Consider the following 23832-nt stretch of genomic DNA (forward strand, 5'->3'; position numbering starts at 1 on the left):
GAATGGGGCCGCGTGAAAATCGCAAGCATCCGCAAGCAAGTGCAGGTGCGATTTTCACGCATGGTTGCTAGGTGACGATCGGGCTGGGGACCCGATCTGTATTATTTTCCCTTATAACATGGTTATAAGGGAAAATAATAGCATTCTGAATACAGAATGCACAGTAAAATAGCGCTGGAGCGGTTAAAAAAATAAATAGAATTAACTCACCGAGTCCACTTGATCGCGTAGTTGCGGATCTCTGTCTTCTTTTGTAATATTGAGCTGCCGGCTAAGGACCTGTGGTGACGTCACATCACATGATCCAATCACATGGTCCCTCACCATGGTGATGAACCATGTGATTGGACCATGTGATGAGCACAGTGATGTCATCAAAGGTCCTATTCCTGTGCACAGCAAAGAAGAAGACAGAAGAAAAGCCGGCTGCGCGATCAAGTGGATTAAAGTGAGTTAAAAAAATGTTTATTTTTTTTTAACCCCTCCAGCCCTATTGTACTATGTATTCTGTATTCAGAATGCTATTATTTTCCCTTATAACCATGTTATAAGGGAACATAATACAATCTACAGAACACCTAACTCAAACCGGAACTTCTGTGAAGAATTTCGGGTCTGGGTACCAAACATGCCGATTTTTCTCACGCGCGTGCAATATTTGCACTCGCGCAGAAAAATCGCTCATTTTCCCGCAACAGCATCTTATCCGGGCAAAAAACATGACGCCCGTGTGAAAGAGGCCTAACCCTTTTAGGACCCTGCCATATTTTACCTGGACCAGGCCATATTAGAAATTCCCAAAAAGTGACTCCATTTTGGAAACTACGGGATAAGGTGGCAGTTTTGTAGGTACTATTTTGGGGTACATATGATTTTTGATTGCTCTATATTATGCTTTTTGTGAGGTAACGTGCTATTGTTATAGAGCAGATTGATACGGATGCAAAAATACCAAATATGACTACTTGTTTTACATAATAAAGGATTTTTGAGAAAAAAATCATGTTTTTATGTCTTCATTTTCTGAAAGCCATTTTTTTTTTTCTGCCGATCGTCTTGTGTAGGAGCTAGTTTTTTGCCGGAAGAGTTGACGAAACGCGATAAAAAAGGCTATTTCCGGACTGCATAGAGCCTTTATATGGGTGTAGAACACTGTGCCTTGCAGTAACACGCATAGGGAGTCTGCTGGGGTAGTGAAATAATTCTGTGAGTCAGTATGACATGCGTCGCTATTAGAATCACTGCACACTTCACTTATTTGGGCAGTCACGGAGCCAAAACTGACCAAATAACTCAAGTATTAACTCAGCCTTACAGGTCAATGTTAGAGTCAAAAAGAAGTGCACTTCTTTTACACCCTTGTCAGATGATTCTAAATAGATGTCTACAGAACCTGTTCTATTAAACGCTTATACAAGTAGAGCCCCCCGACAGAGTGGAGAGGGTGTCAGCAGTAAGTTTGTGTTGACATCACTGATAATTTTGCACTTCCTCTGATCCGTCAGAACAATAACCCCCAAAAAACAGATCCTGTCTGGGGAGCATCTGCCTTCACTTGGTCCGCATTTGCTCAGTAATCCATGAGTATTGGTAATGCCAAAAACAAAACAGGAGTGGATCTAAAACAGAGATGACTCGTGAAGGTAATATTTGCATGTCTTCTGTGTTTTGTACCCACTCCTGCTTTTGGCTACCAAATCATAAGCCAATTCTGATGCGACCATACAGACCTTACAGCTGCTACACAGACAGAATCCGTTGAAAGGTCAAATAAATGGTGATTTCAAGAAGGTCAAACAAGGACAATAGCGACCCCGTAATGGGGTGGGGAGGGTGGTAACTGCATGAGCAGACCACCAAGTGGCACAATGACAGGGTCTGGAGGTGGTGGCAGCATCAGGAGGCCACAGAGTGGCACATGACAAAGTGTGGAGGTGACAGCAGCAGTATGATTAGGCCACAGAGTGGCACGGTGACATAGTGTGGAGATGGCAGTATCAGGAGGCCACAGAGTGGCAAGGTGACATAGTGTGGAGATGGCAGCAACAGCAGAAGCATGATACCATAGAGTGGCAAGGTGACATAGTGTGGACATGGCAGCATCAGGAGGTCACAAAGTGGCACGGTAACATAGTGTGGAAATGGCATCATCAGGAGGCCACAGAGTGGCATGGTGACATAGTGTGGACATGGCAGCAACAGCAGCAGCATGATACATAGTGTGACATAGTGTGGAGATGGATGATCTAATCTGATGCATCAGGCATTGGTGGGTGGAAATTCTGGCTGATCCATGCCTGATTCAGCTTGACAAAAGTAAGTCTCTACACATTTTGGGTGGACAGGAGAGTTCTTCTTTGGGTAACTATGGCCCCCGCCACATTAAACACCCACTCTGATGCCACACTACTGGACGGGCAGGACAGCTTTTTCAGAGCAAACTCGGTCAGTTGCGGCCACAAATCAAGTTTGGCTTCCCAGTAGTCCAGCGGATCTTCTATGATGGCTGGCAGGGTGCTGTCAAAGTATGCCACCACCTGCTGGTTCAGGTCCTGCTCCAGGTCTACCTGCTGCTGCTGGTGAGTAGTTTCTTCACTACTTGCTGGTGAAGAAAGCTGCTCATCAACGACTCTAGACTGAGGCTGCTGGTGCTGCTGTCACTTGCGATGAAGTCGAAGATCCAGTCAACCAATCAAGAACCGCTGGATTGCTGGTCAAGACATGATCGCTAGCTGATATGTGGACCTAAGGCCTTGGGAAGAAACCCCTGCTGCCACGCCACCTTACTTTGCTGCGACCTGTGCCTGCACCAGAATCATTTACGCCTCTGACACTCCCCTGTGCAGGGCCTGGCACTTCTCTGTCTGACATACTTTTAGCTGAACTAAATCAATTAAAAGCAAATTTAAACACCCCTAAAAAGCACCAAATATATTTTTATTGTTTTAATGAGATAGGCAACTAAAGGATTTCAAATTGGCAACAAAACAATTTCAGCGTAAATAACAGCAAAAGTGAACTGCCTATATATTTCTCGTATTGGATTAAAATAGGCCACTAAATGATTTCTAAGTAAATAACAGAAAAAGTGAACTGCAAATATTTTTCTCTTTTTCTCTAGAAATATGGCAATAAACGCTTTCAGCGCAAATAATACCAAATGTGAACTGCGTCTATTTTTCTCGTATTGTAGTGAAATATGACAATAAACGCTTTTAGGGCAAATAACACCAAATATGAACTTAGTCTATTTTTCTCTTTTTCTCTAGAAATATGGCAATAAATGCTTTTACCGCAAATAACACCAACTGTGAACTGCGTCTATTTTTCTTGTATTGTAGTGAAATATGACAAGAAACGCTTTTATCGCAAATAACACCAAATGTGAACTGCGTCTATTTTTCTTGTATTGTAGTGAAATATGACAAGAAACGCTTTTAGCGCATATAACACCAAATATGAACTAAGTCTATTTTTCTAATTTTCTCTAGAAATATTGCAATAAACGCTTTTATCGCAAATAACACCAAATGTGAACTGCGTCTATTTTTCTCTCATTGTAGTGAAATATGACAAAAAAAGCTTTTAGCGCAAATAATACCAAATGTGAAGTGCGTCTATTTTTCTCGTATTGTAGTGAAATATGACAAGAAACTCTTTTAGTGCAACACCAAATATGAACTAAGTCTATTTTTCAGTTTTTCTCTAGAAATATGGCAATAAACGCTTTTATCGCAAATAACACCAAATGTGAACTGCGTCTATTTTTCTCTCATTGTAGTGAAATATGACAAGAAACACTTTTAGCGCATATAACACCAAATATGAACTAAGTCTATTTTTCTAATTTTCTCTAGAAATATTGCAATAAACGCTTTAATCGCAAATAACACCAACTGTGAACTGCGTCTATTTTTCTCGTATTGTAGTGAAATATGACAAGAAACGCTTTTAGCGCAAATAACACCAAATGTGAACTGCGTCTATTTTTCTCGTATTGTAGTGAAATATGACAAGAAACGCTTTTAGCGCATATAACACCAAATATGAACTAAGTCTATTTTTCAAATTTTCTCTAGAAATATTGCAATAAACGCTTTTATCGCAAATAACACCAAATGTGAACTGCGTCTATTTTTCTCTCATTGTAGTGAAATATGACAAGAAACGCTTTTAGCGCAAATAATACCAAATGTGAAGTGCGTCTATTTTTCTCGTATTGTAGTGAAATATGACAAGAAACTCTTTTAGTGCAACACCAAATATGAACTAAGTCTATTTTTCAGTTTTTCTCTAGAAATATGGCAATAAATGCTTTTAGCGCAAAAAACACCAAATGTGAACTGCGTCTATTTTTCTCGTATTGTAATGAAATATGACAAGAAACGCTTTTAGCACAAATATCAGCAAATATGAACTAAGTCTAATTTTCTCTTTTTCTCTAGAAATATGGCAATAAATGCTTTTAGCGCAAATAACACCAAATGTGAACTGCGTCTATTTTTCTCGTATTTTAGTGAACTACGACAAGAAAAGCCTTTAGCGCAAATAACAGCAAATATTAACTTAGTCTATTTTTCTCTAGAAATATGACAATAAATGCTTTTAGCGCAAATAACACCAAATGTGAAGTGCGTCTATTTTTCTCGCATTGTAGAGAAATATGACAAGAAACGCTTTTAGCGCAAATAACACCAAATGTGAACTACGTCTATTTTTCTCGTATTGTAGTGAAATATGTCAAGAAACACTTTTAGCGCAAATAACAGCAACTATGAACTTAGTCAATTTTTCGCTTTTTCTCTGGAAATATGGCAATAAATGCTTTTAGCGCAAATAACAACAAAAGTGAGGGTAAAAATTTCTCGTATTGTATTGAAATAGGACACTAAATAATATCAGCGCAGTTAACAGCAAAAGTGACCTGCGTATATATTTATCTTTTTCCACAGATAAAAGCCACTAAAGCCACATTTTTCCTATGACTCTCCCTAGCATCTGCACACGTCTCTCCCTGCCTGTGAAATGATTCCTCTCACTATCTTTTCCCTGCACTACTTCTACTACTGATTCTTTCCTTTTTTTTTTACAATTAGTTTTTCTTTCACTCTCCCTAGTGCCACTGCCTGCATGCACGTCTGTCCCTGAACAATGTATGATAGTGAATAGCAGACTCTAAGATGGCAGCCGTATTTATAGGGCTGTGACATCACCTGGCTGCTGATTGGCTGCATGCATGGCAGTATGGGTCATCTCGCCTTCCCAGAGTTCCTTGCCCCATGTTCTCACACGTGTAGCCGCCATTTTAGCCGCCATTGTAGCCAACTAGCCTCCATGTTAGGAAAAAATGCGATTTGTTACCACGAAGTGCGAGGAAATTCGCATTCGTTCAGAATCAAATTTTTCCTGAAATTCTGAACGATTTCGACTTCGTCAGCTTCGATTCGCTCATCTATATTTATCCAAATATATATATACAGATGTAACCTGAGGCTACTGTACCTACAATCAGAACAAGTGCAACAGATTATACTAACTAAAATAACCTAATAGCTAAAAATAGAATACATAAACAAGAATTAACAGTAAAACAAAAAATATGTCACTGCGCCAACTACGTCACAGTGAGGAATCCGGCATCAGGAGAGCGGCCTTCACTCACTGCGCCTGCGCCGAATACAGAAGTGAACGGCGCAGGCGCGGGATTTCCTCAACGATGCATGGAACTTGGACATCAATCAAGAGGAGCGGGACGGGCAGAACAGAGGACCTGGGCGGGATAAAGGGTGAGTAGACCGAGCCTCTAGGTGCTGAATCGACGCCCACATAGCACCTAGAGTCTCATTAGCATATTGTAAAAGTGTGTATTTTAGCAAAACGGCTGCAGGGACAAATGTAAAAAACATACTGTTATGTAGTGCTGACATTAGCACATCGCTATATCAGTCAGCTACATAACAGTATTTCTGATGGTAGAAACCCTTTAATAGAAAATGCCACTGGCATACAGTGCACCAAAATTATCAAGAGGTAATAATTCTGGTCTATCGTCGGGATTTCCATGTGCCAGAAAAAAGAAAATGCCTGTAAGGGTGGGTTTGTACTAGCGTTATGGCATTCCGTTATAGGGTCCGTTTATAAAGGAACATGACGGATTGCCCACACGAAATGCAAAATGGAGGCCTTTAACCACCTCAGCCCCCATAGCTTAAACACCCTGAAAGACCAGGCCACTTTTTACACTTCTGACCTACCCTACTTTCACCGTTTATTGCTCGGTCATGCAACTTACCACCCAAATTAATTTTACCTCCTTTTCTTCTCACTAATAGAGCTTTCATTTGGTGGTATTTCATTGCTGCTGACATTTTTACTTTTTTTGTTATTAATCGAAATTTAACAATTTTTTTGCAAAAAAATGACATTTTTCACTTTCAGTTGTAAAATTTTGCAAAAAAAATGACATCCATATATACATTTTCCTCTAAATTTATTGTTCTACATGTCTTTGATAAAAAAAAAATGTTTGGGTAAAAAAAAAATGGTTTGGGTAAAAGTTATAGCGTTTACAAACTATGGTACAAAAATTAGAATTTCCGCTTTTTGAAGCAGCTCTGACTTTCTGAGCACCTGTCATGTTTCCTGAGGTTCTACAATGCCCAGACAGTACAAACACCCCACAAATGACCCCATTTCGGAAAGTAGACACCCTAAGGTATTCGCTGATGGGCATAGTGAGTTCATAGAACTTTTTATTTTTTGTCACAAGTTAGTGGAAAATGATGATTTTTATTTTTTATTTTTTTTTCTTACAAAGTCTCATATTCCACTAACTTGTGACAAAAAATAAAAACTTCTATGAACTCACTATGCCCATCAGCGAATATCTTGGGGTGTCTTCTTTACAAAATGGGGTCACTTGTGGGGTAGTTATACTGCCCTGGCATTCTAGGGGCCCAAATGTGTGGTAAGTAGTTTGAAATCAAAATGTGTAAAAAATGACCGGTGAAATCCAAAAGGTGCTCTTTGGAATGTGGGCCCCTCTGCCCACCTAGGCTGCAAAAAAGTGCCACACATGTGGTATCGCCGTACTCAGGAGAAGTTGGGGAATGTGTTTTGGGGTGTCATTTTACATATACCCATGCTGGGTGAGATAAATATCTTGGTCAAATGCCAACTTTGTATAAAAAAATGGAAAAAGTTGTCTTTTGCCAAGATATTTCTCTCACCCAGCATGGGTATATGTAAAATGACACCCCAAAACACATTGCCCAACTTCTCCTGAATACGGACATACCACATGTGTGACACTTTTTTGCAGCCTAGGTGGGCAAAGGGGCCCATATTCCAAAGAGCACCTTTCGGATTTCACCGGCCATTTTTTACACATTTTGATTCCAAACCACTTCTCACGCATTCGGGCCCCTAAAATGCCAGGGCAGTATAACTACCCCACAAGTGACCCCATTTTGGAAAGAAGACACCCCCAGGTATTTCGTGATGGGCATAGTGAGTTCATGGAAGTTTTTATTTTTTGTCACAAGTTAGTGGAATATGAAACTTTGTAAGGAAAAAAAAAAAAATAATAAAATCATCATTTTCCGCTAACTTGTGACAAAAAATATAAAATTCTAGGAACTCGCCATGCCCCTCACGGAATACCTTGGGGTGTCTTCTTTCCAAAATGGGGTCACTTGTGGGGTAGTTATACTGCCCTGGCATTTTCCAGGGGCCCTAATGTGTGGTAAGTAGGTAAATGACCTGTGAAATCAAAAAGGTGCTCTTTGGAATGTGGGCCCCTTTGCCCACCTAGGCTGCAAAAAAGTGTCACACATGTGGTATCGCCGTATTCAGGAGAAGTTGGGCAATGTGTTTTGGGGTGTCTTTTTACATATACTCATGCTGGGTGAGAGAAATATCTCGGCAAAAGACAACTTTTCCCATTTTTTTATACAAAGTTGGCATTTGACCAAGATATTTATCTCACCCAGCATGGGTATATGTAAAATGACACCCGAAAACACATTTCCCAACTTCTCCTGAGTACGGCGATACCAGATGTGTGACACTTTTTTGCAGCCTAGATGCGCAAAGGGGCCCACATTCCTTTTATGAGGGCATTTTTAGACATTTGGATCCCAGACTTCTTCTCACGCTTTAGGGCCCCTAAAATGACAGGGCAGTATAAATACCCCACATGTGACCCCATTTTGGAAAGAAGACACCCCAAGGTATTCAATGAGGGGCATGGCGAGTTCATAGAATTTTTATTTTTTTTGGCACAAGTTAGCGGAAATTGATTTTATTTATTTTTTTCTCACAAAGTCTCCCTTTCCGCTAACTTGGGACAAAAATTTCAATCTTTCATGGACTCAATATGCCCCTCACGGAATACCTGGGGGTGTCTTCTTTACGAAATGGGGTCACATGTGGGGTATTTATACTGCCCTGGCATTCTAGGGGCCCTAAAGCGTGAGAAGAAGTCTGGAATATAAATGTCTAAAAATTTTTACGCATTTGGATTCCGTGAGGGGTATGGTGAGTTCATGTGAGATTAAATTTTTGGACACAAGTTAGTGGAATATGAGACTTTGTAAGAAAAAAAAAAAATTTCCGCTAACTTGGGCCAAAAAAATGTCTGAATGGAGCCTTACAGGGGGGTGATCAATGACAGGGGGGTGATCAATGACAGGGGGGTGATCAGGGAGTCTATATGGGGTGATCACCCCCCTGTCATTGATCACCCCCCTATAAGGCTCCATTCAGATGTCCGTATGTGTTTTGCGGATCCGATCCATGTATCCGTGGATCTGTAAAAATCATACGGACATCTGAATGCAGCCTGACAGGGGGGGTGATCAATGACAGGGGGGGGTGATCAATGACAGGGGGGTGATCAGGGAGTCTATATGGGGTGATCACCCCCCCTGGAAGGCTCTAGGGAGACGCCTGTATGTGTTTTGCGGATCCGATCCATCTATCAGTGGATCCGTAAAAATCATGTGGACGTCTGAATGGAGCTTTACAGGGGGGTGATCAATGACAGGGGGGTAATCAATGACAGGGGGGTGATCAGGGAGTCTATATGGGGTGATCACCACAGTCATTGATCACGCCCCTGTAAGGCTCCATTCAGACGTCCGTATGCGTTTTGCGGATCCGATCCATCTATCAGTGGATCCGTAAGAATCATGCGGACATCTAAATGGAGCTTTACAGGGGGGTGATCAATGACAGGGGGGTAATCAATGACAGGGCGGTGATCAGGGAGTCTATATGGGATGATCAGCGGTGATCAGGGGCTAATAAGGGGTTAATAAGTGACGGGGGGGGGGGTGTAGTGTAGTGTAGTGGTGTTTGGTGCTACTTTACTGAGCTACCTGTGTCCTCTGGTGGTCGATCCAAACAAAAGGGACCACCAGAGGACCAGGTAGCAGGTATATTAGACTCTGTTATCAAAACAGCGTCTAATATACCTGTTAGGGGTTAAAAAAATCACATCTCCAGCCTGCCAGCGAACGATCGCCGCTGGCACGCTGGAGATCCACTCGCTTACCTTCCGATCCTGTGAACGCACGCGCCTGTGTGCACGCGTTCACAGGAAATCTCGCGTCTCGCGAGATGACGCATATATGCGTGACTCTGCGCAGGGCTGCCGCCTCCGGAACGCGATCCTGCGTTAGGCGGCCCGGAGGCGGTTAAGGCCTATTGCACACGACCGTATTGCTTTTTCATCCTCCGTTGTTCCGTTTTTTGCTTCCGTTGTGTTTCCGTTTCTGTTCCGTTTTTCCGTTCCATTTTTCCATATGGCATATACAGTATACAGTAATTACATAGATAAAATTGGGCTGGGCATAACATTTTCAATAGATGGTTCAGCAAAAAACGGAATGGAAACGGAAGACATACGGATGCATTTCCGTATGTGTTCGGTTTTTTTTGCGGACCCATTGACTTGAATGGAGCCACGGAATGTGATTTGCGGGCAATAATAGGACATGTTCTATGTTAAAACGGAACGGAATAACGGAAATACGGAAACGGAATGCATGCGGAGTACATTCCGTTTTTTTTGCGGAACCATTGAAATGAATGGTTCTGTATACGGACCGTATACGGAACGCAAAAAACGGCCAGTAAACGGGGAAAAAAAACGGCCGTGTGCAAGAGGCCTAAGAGGAATTCCATATTGCTCCATCCTAATCGAAGTCTATGGGCAAGCATAACGGATCCGTCTGGTTATACAGGATGGAGCAAATTGATACTTGTGACGTTTTTTGTTTTTGTACAACGTTGATACATTCCCCCTTGTATGTCTTGATTAAAACATTTAGGGGGTTATTTATTATTGATCCTACGGTATGAAACACTGACAGTTTTATCATCATTCATGCCGTTTTTTTTTTTTTTTAAATGACTAAAATCGACTCCAGCTCCTAGCTGGAGTTCTAGGATCACAGACTGCTGGAGGATGTCCTTAATTTATAATGAAATTAAGTGGATTCTTCAGCAGCACAGGGGTTATCAAGACCAGTGTAGAAAATACTGGTCTTGATAAATGACGCCCACTCCAGGATTGGAACCTCCACAGACGTAAGGTATAAGGGAAAGATTTTCACCTGTTCTATGTTTAGAGCCGCACATGATTTTGGCTCACAATCACTGATGAAAATCACTGACCACTGATGTGTGAATGAGGCATTAGTGAAAATTCATTAAAAAAAACTTGAATATCTTACCCAAATGATATGGAATTATTTGTGTGTGTAGAGACTTCTTCCTACTTAACCCCTTCCCGACATATGACGTAATAGTACGTCATGGAGGCAGGTGCGTTCCCGCATTTTGACGTACTATTACGTCATGGTGATCGGGCGGGCACCGGAGCGGTGCGCTCCTGATCATTGCAGGGGCCCGCTGCAGTGGCGGGGACCCTATGGGTGAGAAGGCAGCCCTATGCCATGCAGAGGAAGCCCAACGGCATCGGGACCTGCCTTCTACGGGTGCCCAGGAGCAGTGATGGCCAGTTCGCCGTGTTCGCCCGCGAACACATGCGGGCTGCCATCTTAACTCACAATTCCGGCGATGCACAGGTAAGTCCCTACCTGTGCGCAAGCCGGTCTGAAACAAATGCGGTCACCGAGAGCAGTCATTTCCGAGAACAGCCGCCGGGGGCCTTCATCAAGCTGTTCTCGGAACTGCCTGCTCCCGGTGACCGCATTTGTTTCAGACCGGCTCCTGGCACAGGCACAGATAAGGACTTACCTGTGCATCGCCGGACTTGTGAGTTAAGATGGCAGCCCGCATGTGTTCGCGGGCGGACACGGCGAACTGGCCATCACTGCCCAGGAGATCCAGCCTCAGGGTTGGTCTCCTAGGCAACCTGTTAGGCTGGGTTCACACTTGAGCGTTTTACAGCGCGTTCAAACGCGCTGTAAAACGCTCAACACATGAAAACCAATGCTTCCCTATGGCCCTGGTTCTCACTTGAGCGTTTTACAGCGCTGAAAAACGCGCTGTAAAACGCCCTACGCTCAAACAAGTACTTGAGCTTCTTTGGGGCGTTTTGACGCGCGTTTGTGGCCATAGGACATTGCAGTCAATCACACAAACGCGCGTCAAACGCGCGTTTACTATTGCAAAAAACGCTCGTCAAAAACGCGCGTCAAAAACGCGCGTTAAACGCGCATATTAAAGACTCTCAGGTCTGAACCCAGCCTTAGTGTTTTACTCAGTGTAAGGCCTCTTTCACACGACCGTTTTTTTTTTCCGTTTTGCGGGCCGTTTTTTGCGTTCCGTATACGGTCCGTATACGGAACCATTCATTTCAATGGTTCTGCAAAAAAACCGAAATGTATATTTCCTTTTTTCCGTTTTTCCGTTCCGTTTTAACATATGCCATACGGAAAAACGGAACGGAAAAACGGAACGGAAACGGAAACACAACGGAAACAAAAAACGGAACAACGGATCCGTTTAAAACGGACCGCAAAACACTGAAAAAGCCATACGGTCGTGTGAAAGAGGCCTAAGGCCTCATGCACACGGCCGTTCCGTTTTTTGCGGTCCGTAAACCGCGGATCCACAAAAAACGGAAGCCGCCCGTGTGCCTTCCGCAATTTGCGGAATGGAACGGACGGCCCATTGTAGAAATACCTATTCTTGTCCGCAAAATGGACAAGATTAGGACATGCTATATTTTTTTAGCGGGGCCACGGAACGGAGCAACGGATGCGGACAGCACACGAAGTGCTGTCCACATCTTTTGCGGCCCCATTGAAGTGAATGCGGCTCGGATGCGGAACACAACAACAACGGTCGTGTGCATGAGGCTTAATACCCTAACAGGCAATGCATTAGAATACAAAAGTATTGTAATGCATTGCTGAGGGGATCAGACCCCCAAAAGTAAAGTCCCAGAGTTGGACAAAAATAAAGTTTAAAAAAAAAGCAAAAAAATTGTTTTTAATAAAAAAAATTATGTTTCAAGTAAAAAAAGAAAATAACACCCCTTTCCCCTGATTTTATATAAAAAAATAGAAGAAGAAAAAAAGAAAACACACACATATTAGGTATCTCCGTGTCCGTAACGACCGGCTCTATAAATATATCACATGATCCACCCCATCCGATAAACACCGTAAAAAAATAAAAATAAAAACTGTTTAAACAAATCCATTTTTGTCACCTTGCATCACAAAAAGGGCAACAGCAAGCGATCATAAAGGCATATGCCCCCTAAAATGGTACCAATAACACCTTATAGTCACCTCATCCCACAAAAAACGAGCCCCTACAATCGCCCCAAAAATTTAAAAACTATAGCACTCAGAACATGGAGACACTAAAACATCATTTTGTATAGTTTCAAAAATGCAATTATTGTGTTAAAGTGAAATAAATAAAAAAAGTATACATATTAGGTATAGCCACGTCCATAACAACTAGCTGTATAAAAATATCACATGACTTAACCCTACAGATGAACACAGTAAAAATATTAAATAAAAACATTGCCAAAAAGCTGTTTTTTGTCACCTTACATCACAGAAATTGCAACACCGAGCGATCAAAAAGGCGTATGCCCCCCAAATTGGTACCAATAAAACCGACACCTTATCCCGCAAAAAAAGAGCCCCTACCTAAGACAGTCGCCCAAAAAATTTAAAAAACTATAGCACTCAGAACATGGAGACACTAAAACATCATTCTTTTGGTTTAAAAAATTCAATTATTGTGTTAAAAACATTTATTTTTTTAAAATGCTTTATTATGTAAAACTGAAACAAACAAAGATAGTAGACATATTTGATATCACCGCGTCCATAGCAACCTGCGCTATAAAAATAGTGCATGATCTAACCTGTCAGATGAACATTGTAAAAAATTTAAACTGTGCCAAAACAGCCATTTTTTGGTTACCTTGCCTCACAAAAAACGTAATATAGAGCGAAAAAAAACATATGTACGCCAAAATATTACCAATAAAACTGTCACCTTATCCCCTAGTTTCCAAAATGGGGTCACTTTTGGGAGTTTTTACTGTAGGGGTGCATCAGGGGGGTTTCAAATGGGACATGGTGTCTAAAAACCAGTCAAGTTAAATCTGCCTTCCAAAAACCATGAGGCAGTCCTTTCCTTCTGTGCCCTGCCGTGCGCCCTTACAGTTTACGACCACATGTGGGGTGTTTCTGTAAACTTCAGAATTAGGGTAATAAATGTTGAGTTTTTTTGGGCTGTTAACCCTGTGTTAAAGAACAAAAAATGACTTAAAATGGAAAATCTGTCAAAAAAGTGAAATTTTGAAATTTCATCTCTAATTTCCTTGAATTATTGTGGAACACCTAAAGGGTTAACAAAGTTTTTAAAATCAGTTTTGAGTAACTTGAGGAGTGTAGTTTCTACAATGGGGTCATTTATTGGAGGTTTCTATTATGTAAGCCCTACAAAGTGAATTCAGACCTGAACTGGTCCTTAAAAAGTGGGGTTTGGAAATTTTCTTAAAATTTTTTGTAGAAGTGGGACGAATCCAATTTTTTTCAAATCCGAATCCGAAAAGGTTCTTGAATATATTGAATCTTTCGAATCTCGAATCCTACGAATCCTGTACATAAGAATTGTGTGAACGGTTTAAGAAACAAAGTGATCTGTGGATGACACACTATTATGGGGGATCTGTGGATGACACAGTTATGGGGGATCTGTGGATGGCCCTGTTATGGAAGGGATCTGTGGATGACACTATTATGGGGGATCTGTGGATGGCACTGTTATGGGGGGGATCTGTGGATGGCATTGTTATGGGGGGGATCTGTGGATGGCATTGTTATGGAGGGGATCTGGGGATGGCACTGTTATGGGGAGGGGGATCTGTGGATGGTGCTGTTATGGAGGGGATCTGTGGATAGCACTGTTATAGGGAGGGGATCTGTGGATGACACTGTTATGGAGGGTATCTGTGGATGACCATGCTATGGGGGATCTATGGATGACACTATATAGCATCTTGTCAGACACGTCGTCATGGACCGCGCCATTTTGTGGGCGCGGTACATAGACGACGTCTTTCTGATCTGGCAGGGAACTGAGGAACAGCTTCATGATTTTTTCAAACTACTGAACACTAATTCCAGAAATATAAAGCTGACCTATTCATATCATAAACAAAGGGTTGACTTTCTGGATGTATCAGTGTTCCGAGATTTCGGCGGTCACCTTAGGACTGATGTTTTCCGTAAGGAGACGGCCGTCAATGCGTACCTACACGCAACCTCTCTACATCCCAAGAGTACCATCTCTGCAATTCCCGTTTCTGCGCATTCGTCGGATATGTTCCGACGATGCGACTTTTGAGAAACAGGCCAGTGACTTGAGGGACCGGTTCCTCAGGCGAGGTTACAGCCACCGGTCCATTAAAAAGGCCTACTGGCGCGCAAAAACTCAGTGCCAGTCTCAATTGTTACAAAATAAAAAGACGCGGGTACCAGATAAAAAACTTAGATTTATCAGTACCTATCACTCATATTGGGATGAGATGAGGAATTGTCTGGCCACACATTGGCCTATTCTACGCACGGACCCAGTCCTGGAAAAATTGCTGTCCGCACGACCCCTTGTCACGGCACGGAGGGCCAATACCCTGCGTGACAGTTTGGTAAGAGGATACTTACAGCCGGCTGTTCCGCAGCTTTTTGCCGGACAGGGCAGCCCCAGGAATGGTTTCAGACCATGCGGTGGGTGCGCTGCTTGTCCAAACATGGAGCGCTCCTTTGAATTCATGAATTCCTCTGGCACCAGGACGTTCAGAATTAACCAGTCCCTCACGTGTTCCAGCACCCGGGTGGTGTACTACGCTCGGTGCCCGTGCCCAATGATTTATGTGGGGTTGACTACACGGGAGCTGAGGGTCCGCGTGCGGGAGCATGTGAGGGACATTTTAAAGGCGCAAGACCTAGAGGAGGTTGAGGCCTCCAATCCCATTGCTAGGCATTTTAAAGCATTCCACTCATGCAATCCTAGGTTTCTTAAAGTGAGGGGAATCGACTGTGTCCGGGTGGATTTGTGTGCTGGCAATATATCCAAGAGGCTAGCCCAACGGGAGAGCCGCTGGATTTGGACCCTGGGGACCTTACGTCCCAGGGGCCTGAATGAAAATTTGGGTTTTTCTGCTTTTTTGTAACCGCTGGGTCCACAACTGTGGATTCCATCATTTCATTTAACAGTATATGTGTATTTTATACTAATGTTATTTATTCATTTATTTTTCTTTCATTTTGTCTCTCTTTTTAGCACTTCATCAGTTTTTTACAGGATGCCACATCCACGACTTCTTATTTGATCTATTATTGTGTTCGATTTTTGTAATTTGGTCCTTTTTTTCATTTTCCAACACGTTTGGATGTATATATTGCACATTTGTATCCATGTCGATGTATTTACATGTGCTCTTGGTTACATCTATGCGGGTTTCTCCTTCCCCCCTTCCCCCCCCCGCCCTCCCCTTTTCCTCTCCCACTTTATTCCCCCCCCCCTTCCCCCCTCCCCCCCTCCCCCCCTCCCTTCCTTTCCGTCCCTTCCCTTCCACTTCTTCTTTTTTTGTTTTTTCTTCCTTCTTCTCTCCTTTCTCCTTCTTTTTCTTTTTTCATCTTTTTCTCCTTTTTTTGCCCTTCCGTATCCAGGAGGGCTATATATACAACACATTTTCCGGTTGTTATTTCCACCGGCGATGTTTTTTCACCTGCACTTTTTATTGGGTTTTGCACTTTGCACTTTATTCGCAATTACCAATATGTTTGTAATTTTGGTTGTGTTGCTTTCTTCTATACAAATCTCTTGATTGTTATAGACCTCTTACCGTACATGGTATTTTATGTCATTGCAACACATGTATATATATATTCACTAATATGCATGTATTTATGTGATCTATATGCTTATGTACATATATGCATATCTTTACACATGCACCTTCACTTCTTTCACGCTTCCTTATTATTTTTATGTTTCTTTATTCCTATTACGGTTATTCATATCATTTCCTTTTATTATTTTTCATCATTACTTTTTCCGCTGTTCACCGTATGTATTTATGTATTTATTCAATCATGTATTCATTGATTATCACAATTATGATGTATATGAGAATCATTAATCATGTTGATATTTTTGTGTATGTATTTGTGTACTTACTGATAATCATGTCCTCACGTTGCGTCATTTCCGCCCGATCATTTGATTCGTCATGTGGGGTGGGCGTGGCCCGACGGGACGCCGGCTGCGGGATAGCCGGACGTGTTTGCGCTGGAATGTCCGCGCGCCGATCAGCATACACACCTGGGGACAAGTAAGTGCTGGCTCCTGATTGGCTCAGAGAGACTTTAAAACATTTAATTCACAGTGATGGCGTTACCCCCTGACGAAGGCACGCCGAAACGCGCGTTGGGGTAGCACCATCCTGGTTGTTACACTTCTGGTCCATTTTAGGTGAGTCCCTCCTGCATGTCCACCCTCTTGATTTTTCTTACCTGGATGTTCACTGATATTTCAGGTTTGCATCCCGTGTTGCTATTTATTATAGCTGCTTGTTTTATTCACTTCATTATCATCATTTTTTGGTTCATTATTGGCTCTTTGCAGTTGATTAGTGACTCACCATTTACCATGTATATGCATGTGATCCTAGGGTAGGTTATTATACCATACACATCCCTAGTGATCCTTTGTATTTATGTATTTTTGACCAGAGTGTCCCTCCCAGGGTGGCGCCGTTTTTTCCTTCCCTGTTCCTTTCTGTTCCCTGTCCTCTGGCATCACATGCATGTAATTGCATTTTTGTTTGTGTCTTGTTACATTATAATAAATGTCTACATTTATATTATTTATCATCTGGCATTTTTGGTTCCATTTTCTTCTGTTATTCTGCCATTGTACTCGGGAGCTTGTGCCGAGTTATTTCTCGGGGGCGTTATTTGTGGATATATTAGGTGGGCACTGTCCCCCCTTTTTCACTCTCCAAACCCCTGGGGTCTTTTTCGTTTTTCTATATGTGTCATCCACAGATCCCCCCCATAACAGCACCATCCACAGATCCCCCTCCCATAACAGCCCCATCCACAGATCCCCCTCCCCATAAAAGCGCCATCCACAGATCCCCCTATAACAGCGTCATCCACAGATCCCCCTCCCATAACAGCCCCGGCCCGGCAGTAACTTTTACTTTAACTTTAAATCAGGTTCAGCGAATCTTTATTACCTTACAATGAAGCTCCAGTAACAGGCAGAGCGGGCGGCGGCGTAACGTCACTCACTCACGTGACGCGCCTGCTCCACCCACTTTATGAATGAAGCAGGCGGAGCAGGCGCGTCACGTGAGTAAGTGACGTTACGCCGCCGCCCGCTCTGCCTGTTACTGGAGCTTCATTGTAAGGTAATAAAGATGCGCTGATTTAAAGTTAAAGTAAACTGCCCGCTCCCGCCTGCATAGCAACGAATCGGCCGATTATTCGATAACGGCATTCGTCGACAACGAATCCCGTTATCGACGTCGGGATTCGAGTCCACAAATCCCACTAATCCAGCAAGATTCGAGGAATTCATGGATTTAACGGATTCGTCGTCCCACCTCTAATTTTTAGAATTGCTTCTACAATTCTAAGCCTTCTAACTTCCCCAAAAAATAAAATGATATTTACAAAATGATGCAAACATAAAGTTAGGGATCGACCGATATTGATTTTTTAGGGCTGATACCGATACCGATAATTTGTGAACTTTCAGGCCGATAGCCGATAATTTATACTGATATTGGGGGTATTTTTATTTTTGAGGAAAAAAAAATTTCCTACACAAATCTGCTGAAAATTAATATGTTTATTGTTAACGTGTATTTTTTATTTTTTTGTAAATCTTTTTCATTTATACTTAATATTTTTTAGGTTTTTTTTGTTGTTTTTTTTACTAACTTTTAGCCCCCTTAAGGACTAGAGCCCTTGTCCTATTCACCCTGATAGATCTCTATCAGGGTGAATAGGAGCTCACACTGTCCCTGCTGCTCTGTGCTCTGTGCACACAGCAGCATGGAGCTGAACATGGCAGCCAGGGCTTCAATAGCGTCCTGGCTGCCATGGTAACCGATCGGAGCCCCAGACTTACACTGCTGGGGCTCCGATCGGAGGAGCAGGGGAGAGGGGATCCTGTGGCCACTGCCACCAATGATTAATACTGGGTGGGGTGCACACTGCGCCACCAATGAAGATAAGTGTTTCAATCATTCATATACAGGAGGCGGGAGCTGGCTGCAGAATCACATAGCCGGCTCCCGACCTCTATGACCGGTAGCTGCGATCCGTGGCACCTAAGGGGTTAACTACCGCAGATCACAGCTACTTGTCATAGAGGCCGGGAGCCGGCTATGTGATTCTGCAGCCAGCTCCCGCCTCCTGTATATGAATTAATGAAAGACTTATCTTCATTGGTGGAGCGGTGGCTACAGCCCCTCCCCTCCTCTTATCTTCTCTCCTCTCATTGGCGGCAGCGGCAGCAGGAGCACAGGGGGAGGGAGACACTGCTTCCTTCTCCCCTGTGCTGCGGAGGGAACACGGAGAGCGCTGAGAGCAGCGCGTTCTGTGTTCCCAATACGTTATCGGTATATCGGCAAAATAGATGCCGATACCGATAACGGTCAAAATCCTCAATATCGCCCGATAATATCGGTAAAACCGATAATCGGTCGAACCCTACATAAAGTAGACATATGGGGAATGTTGAGTAATAAATATTTTATGAGGTATCACTTTCTGTTTTAAAAGCAGAGAAATAAAAAAATTTAAAATTGCTAATTTTTCTAAATTTTTGGTCAATTTGGGATTTTTTCATAAATAAAGGTGAAGTATATTGACCCCAATTTTCTGACTAACACAATATATATATATAGAGTAGCGGTGCACGTGTCTCAGGGCCAGCGTCCCTTGTAGATAAGGGGAAAAGAGACTGGCACTCGCTTGTTTAGATAATCTTGCTGTGATTTATTGTCACATTCCAGTGACGCGTTTCGGCATACAATCTGCCTTTGTCAAATTGTTTGACAAAGGCAGATTATCTAAACAAGCGAGTGCCGGTCTCTTTTCTTCAAATTTATGACTGTCATGAAGTACAATCTCAGAATCACTTGGATAAATAAAAGCGTTGCAAAAAAAATATAACATGTCCTATTCTTGTCCGCAAAACGGACAAAAATAGGCAGTTATATCAAAGGCCGCTTCCATTTTTTTACGGTCGTGTGCATGTAGCCTAAGTATAAGAGCAGTGAGTGGAAAGGGGAAGTCTGATATCATCTAGCGGCCTTACAGAGACAGCAACTGGTGTCTGGATTGTAACTCCACTGTATCTGTAACATGGCAGACAAGGATAAGAACTTTTTGTTAAGTAGGAGAATATGAGGTCTGTAGAAGAAATGACTGGGTTTTGAGGAGAAAGGTTCTGCACATGAGTTATAGTTTTACTTTTCCCTGGAGGTGAGTTTTATGTGTTGCACACATCGGCACTGGGTTACAGATGAAAGAATCCCTTACTCTGCTTTATTCCCCAACTGGTGGTCACCACACAGTTGATTATCACCCTAAATGAATCACAAGACCTCATGATCTATCTTCAAGATTTATTTTAGAGTTAGCCTAAGGCCCCTGCGTGAAGTGCATGTTATGTTACAGTAACATATGCCTTTTGCCATGTGCGCTGTAATTTACATAATCTTTGTCCTTATGGCAAATGTTCTTGTTATAATTTTGTACATTAATTTGGAAGCATACAGTGTCAAAATAATATTTAAACAAGCTGCTCTCATTTTGCCTTGGGGAAGGCTCCACGAACTGCTTGTCCACAACAATCTTGCTAAACAGAAATCTTCATGCTGGCAGCTCTCATTCAGCTATGTTCTGAAATTAGTGCAATTAGTAAAGGGTTAATCTGCCTGTCTTGGACAATTTGGCTTTAACAAATCTATTTTTTACCATGCATAACACATGGCTGGTTAATATAGTCTTATATATCCAATTACACATGGCAGCTGATAAGAGAGGCAGATTTTCGAGCCATTAATAATAAAAGTCACGTTTTACAATGTAAGATTTGCAAGATTCACAGCATATAATGACATATATTGATGAAATTAGTGCAGGGGTACTGGAAAATTGTATTGCCCACTTAAAACTATTAAGAATGTAGAATGCAAACTTTTTTGTTGTTTTTATTTCTCGCAGCTTTTTCTTTGTGGAGGGAGGGGGTGGAGCACTATAGGGAACTGTAAATTGACATATTTATAAAACAGATGAAATTGTAATCAATTGTGAATAATTTATTGGTAGAACTTGCCTAATAAACTTTTTATATATATATTTTTTTACAGATTTTATTTCTATGTTGCACTTCATGCCATATGTTTACATGCCTAAAGCTTAGGTTATGAAGTCCTCATATCTAATCTATTTTCAGGACCTATTAACAGTAATATATGAAGCCTCCGATGAAGCCTCTTTCCGATTGTTTGGGGCATCTGGAAAAAGGCTTGTCCGGAGAAGAAAAGGTGAGTGCTACCATCAGTCCTGTGTCATGCCAACAGTAAAGAATCCTGAGACCATTCATGTGTGGGGTTGCTTCTCATCCAAGGGAGTGGGCTCACTCGCAATTTTGCCCAAAAACACAGCCATGAATAAAGAATGGTACCAAAACACCCTCCAACAGCAACTTCTTCCAACAATCCAACAACAGTTTGGTGAAGAACAATGCATTTTCCAGCACGATGGAGAACCGTGCCATAAGGCAAAAGTGATAACTAAGTGTCTCGGGGACCAAAACGTTGACATTTTGGGTCCATGGCCTGGAAACTCCCCAGATCTTAATCCCATTGAGAACTTGTGGTCAATCCTCAAGAGGCGGGTGGACAAACAAACACCCACTAATTCTGACAAACTCCAAGAAGTGATTATGAAAGAATGGGTTGCTATCAGTCAGGAATTGGCCCAGAAATTGATTGAGAGCATGCCCAGTCGAATTGCAGAGGTCCTGAAAAAGAAGGGCCAACACTGCAAATACTGACTCTTTGCATAAATGTCATGTAATTGTTTATAAAAGCCTTTGAAACGTATGAAGTGCGTGTAATTATATTTCACTACATCACAGAAACAACTGAAACAAAGATCTAAAAGCAGTTTAGCAGCAAACTTTGTGAAAACTAATATTTGTGTCATTCTCAAAACTTTTTGCCACGACTGTACACTATCAGAGTTGCCTCTCCTGGGCAGGAAAATGTAGAATCCAGCTATATTATGTTCTGATTAGAAGCCCTGGGCAGGTGGGCAGGTGGGCAGGGAGTGCACTGTCCAAATGGGAGATGCAAAATGTACAAATGTACAATGCAAAAAATTAACAATATTTGTAAAAGCAAACAAGGACTACAAGTAGCAGCACACTGCCATGTACAAAAACACATGCAAACACTGAAAATATGAATACATGTAAATTGCATTACTGCTATACTTACTATATGAAAATTAGAAGCAGCTATGGTAGCATGCACCTGAACCCTTTTCCACATTTTTTGAGGTGGTGGTCTAACTTTATTTTTTGCATTGTACATTTGGGGGCAGTGCCACCTCCCTACGAATAGAGTGGGACAAGTATTTAACTACGAAGAATTTTGACTGTCTTCATTGTCTGCAGCACCTGATATTTTTGTCAGTTTAAAAAAGTTCATGACTGGAGGAATTAAAGTAATTTCTTAGAAAAATTACTTCTACCTTACCATACTCCTTACTCCAAGGACTGTTTTGTATATTATCTCCAAATCCGTTGCTGCCAAGGACCATTTCCCCGCCACAAATGAATGCGAGTACAACCTCACCCGCGATCTTCCCTCCACACACATATGTCGATAATGTCCTGCAAATAAAAACATCATAAGTCTAGGCATTCAATGACATTCAAATGGACACCATCACTCTTCAAAAATTCTCCAGACCTGTCATTCAACAGTCCGTGTCTTACCACAATGCCACCATTCCTCTGAACAACTTCTCCACCAATCGGACATTCCTCCACACCCTGCAATATCCGACCACACCACCAAAATACCTGGAAACGTAGCCCACAAGTACAACAAATCCGACTTCACATCTTTCATAAGGCCCCTGGAGGCAGTCACTTCTATATCTTTGCCCCCGGCATGAGTAACCAAGACGTCAGAAAGCCTCTCTAAAGAAGCATGAAATTGAATCTTAGAAACAAATGGCTACACAACATGTCTCAAACCGCAGTCCATCTCACTAAAGCCAAATCCTTTGCAAAATGCAACTGGCAACCATACTGTCATGCCCCACTCTGACGATGTGCGGAGGTCAGCCAGGATTGCAGCACGAGTCTAGTATTTGTTTTGATGCTGTGCTGGATCCGCCTCGCATCAGGTGCACTGGGTGGAGTCATTAGTTTAAATAGTCTCCAGCTAAAGTGCTCTGAGCGGATTATACTCATCATTGTGGTCTTGGAAGCTAGGAAGGAAGGTTGGCTGTTTGTTCCTGCTCTCAGCAGATAAGTGTCTTTTCTTGTTTGGTTGTTTATGTCATCTTACCCGTCCAGGTTCTGTGCGAGCTGGCAGCTCCTTTCTCCCCACTTCACCATCTCAGGGAGTTCAGGGTTCTGTTAGTATAGGCTGGTGGACACAGCAAATCTACCATCAAGATTTGTCTGTGGGCTGAGCATTGTAGGGAAAGAGGTCAGGGATAAAATTAGGAGGTGACCCTTTCCCTGTCTCTCGTCCAGAGCCTGGTTGGTGTGTTATCTGTTAACTGTGCACGTCCGCCGTGACACATACCTTTTCACATCCACTCTAACCACCTCCAGTAGACAAGAATGCCTAAAAATCCAAACCAGGCAAGGGCCATGCCCTGTAAAAGCAACACAAGATATACATCAGCTAAACACAGGCACACAAACAAGTAAGCAGAAAAAACACCAGCATTACAGGATCCTTATCAGCAAAATGTACAAGGAATTATAACAACTGAGATCTAATGTACAGACAGAGCTGATCAGATTCCCAACGACCTATCTTCTTAATGTGATCCATGCAAAGACCCCAACAAGCTGCCTCTGTAGTTGCCCCAATGTGAAAAGAATGAGTACTATAATCCTTAGCCAATAGACACCTCACCACCAAACATTTACAAAAAATAGCCACAAACTGAAACTGAGAGAGAGATGAACCATCTATATGAATCAATAAGGGATATAGCCACACAGACAACAACAATTAGACATACCAGGGACCCCGACAATTCATAT

At 42.3% G+C, this 23832-nt stretch overlaps 1 protein-coding gene across 1 annotated transcript in view; it reads right to left on the minus strand.

The window, feature by feature from the left end:
- Positions 1–22419, minus strand: part of SLIT2 (slit guidance ligand 2) — a 429541-nt gene extending 407122 nt beyond the window's left edge. The window contains exon 1 of the mRNA XM_040419036.1: positions 22298–22419. The gene's annotated coding sequence lies outside the window, so the exon portion shown is untranslated. The remainder of the gene's footprint in view (positions 1–22297) is intronic.
- Between the last annotated feature and the right edge of the window lie 1413 nt (positions 22420–23832).

The sequence above is a fragment of the Bufo bufo genome, chromosome 2 (assembly GCF_905171765.1).
Source record: "Bufo bufo chromosome 2, aBufBuf1.1, whole genome shotgun sequence".
Lineage (NCBI taxonomy): Eukaryota > Metazoa > Chordata > Amphibia > Anura > Bufonidae > Bufo > Bufo bufo.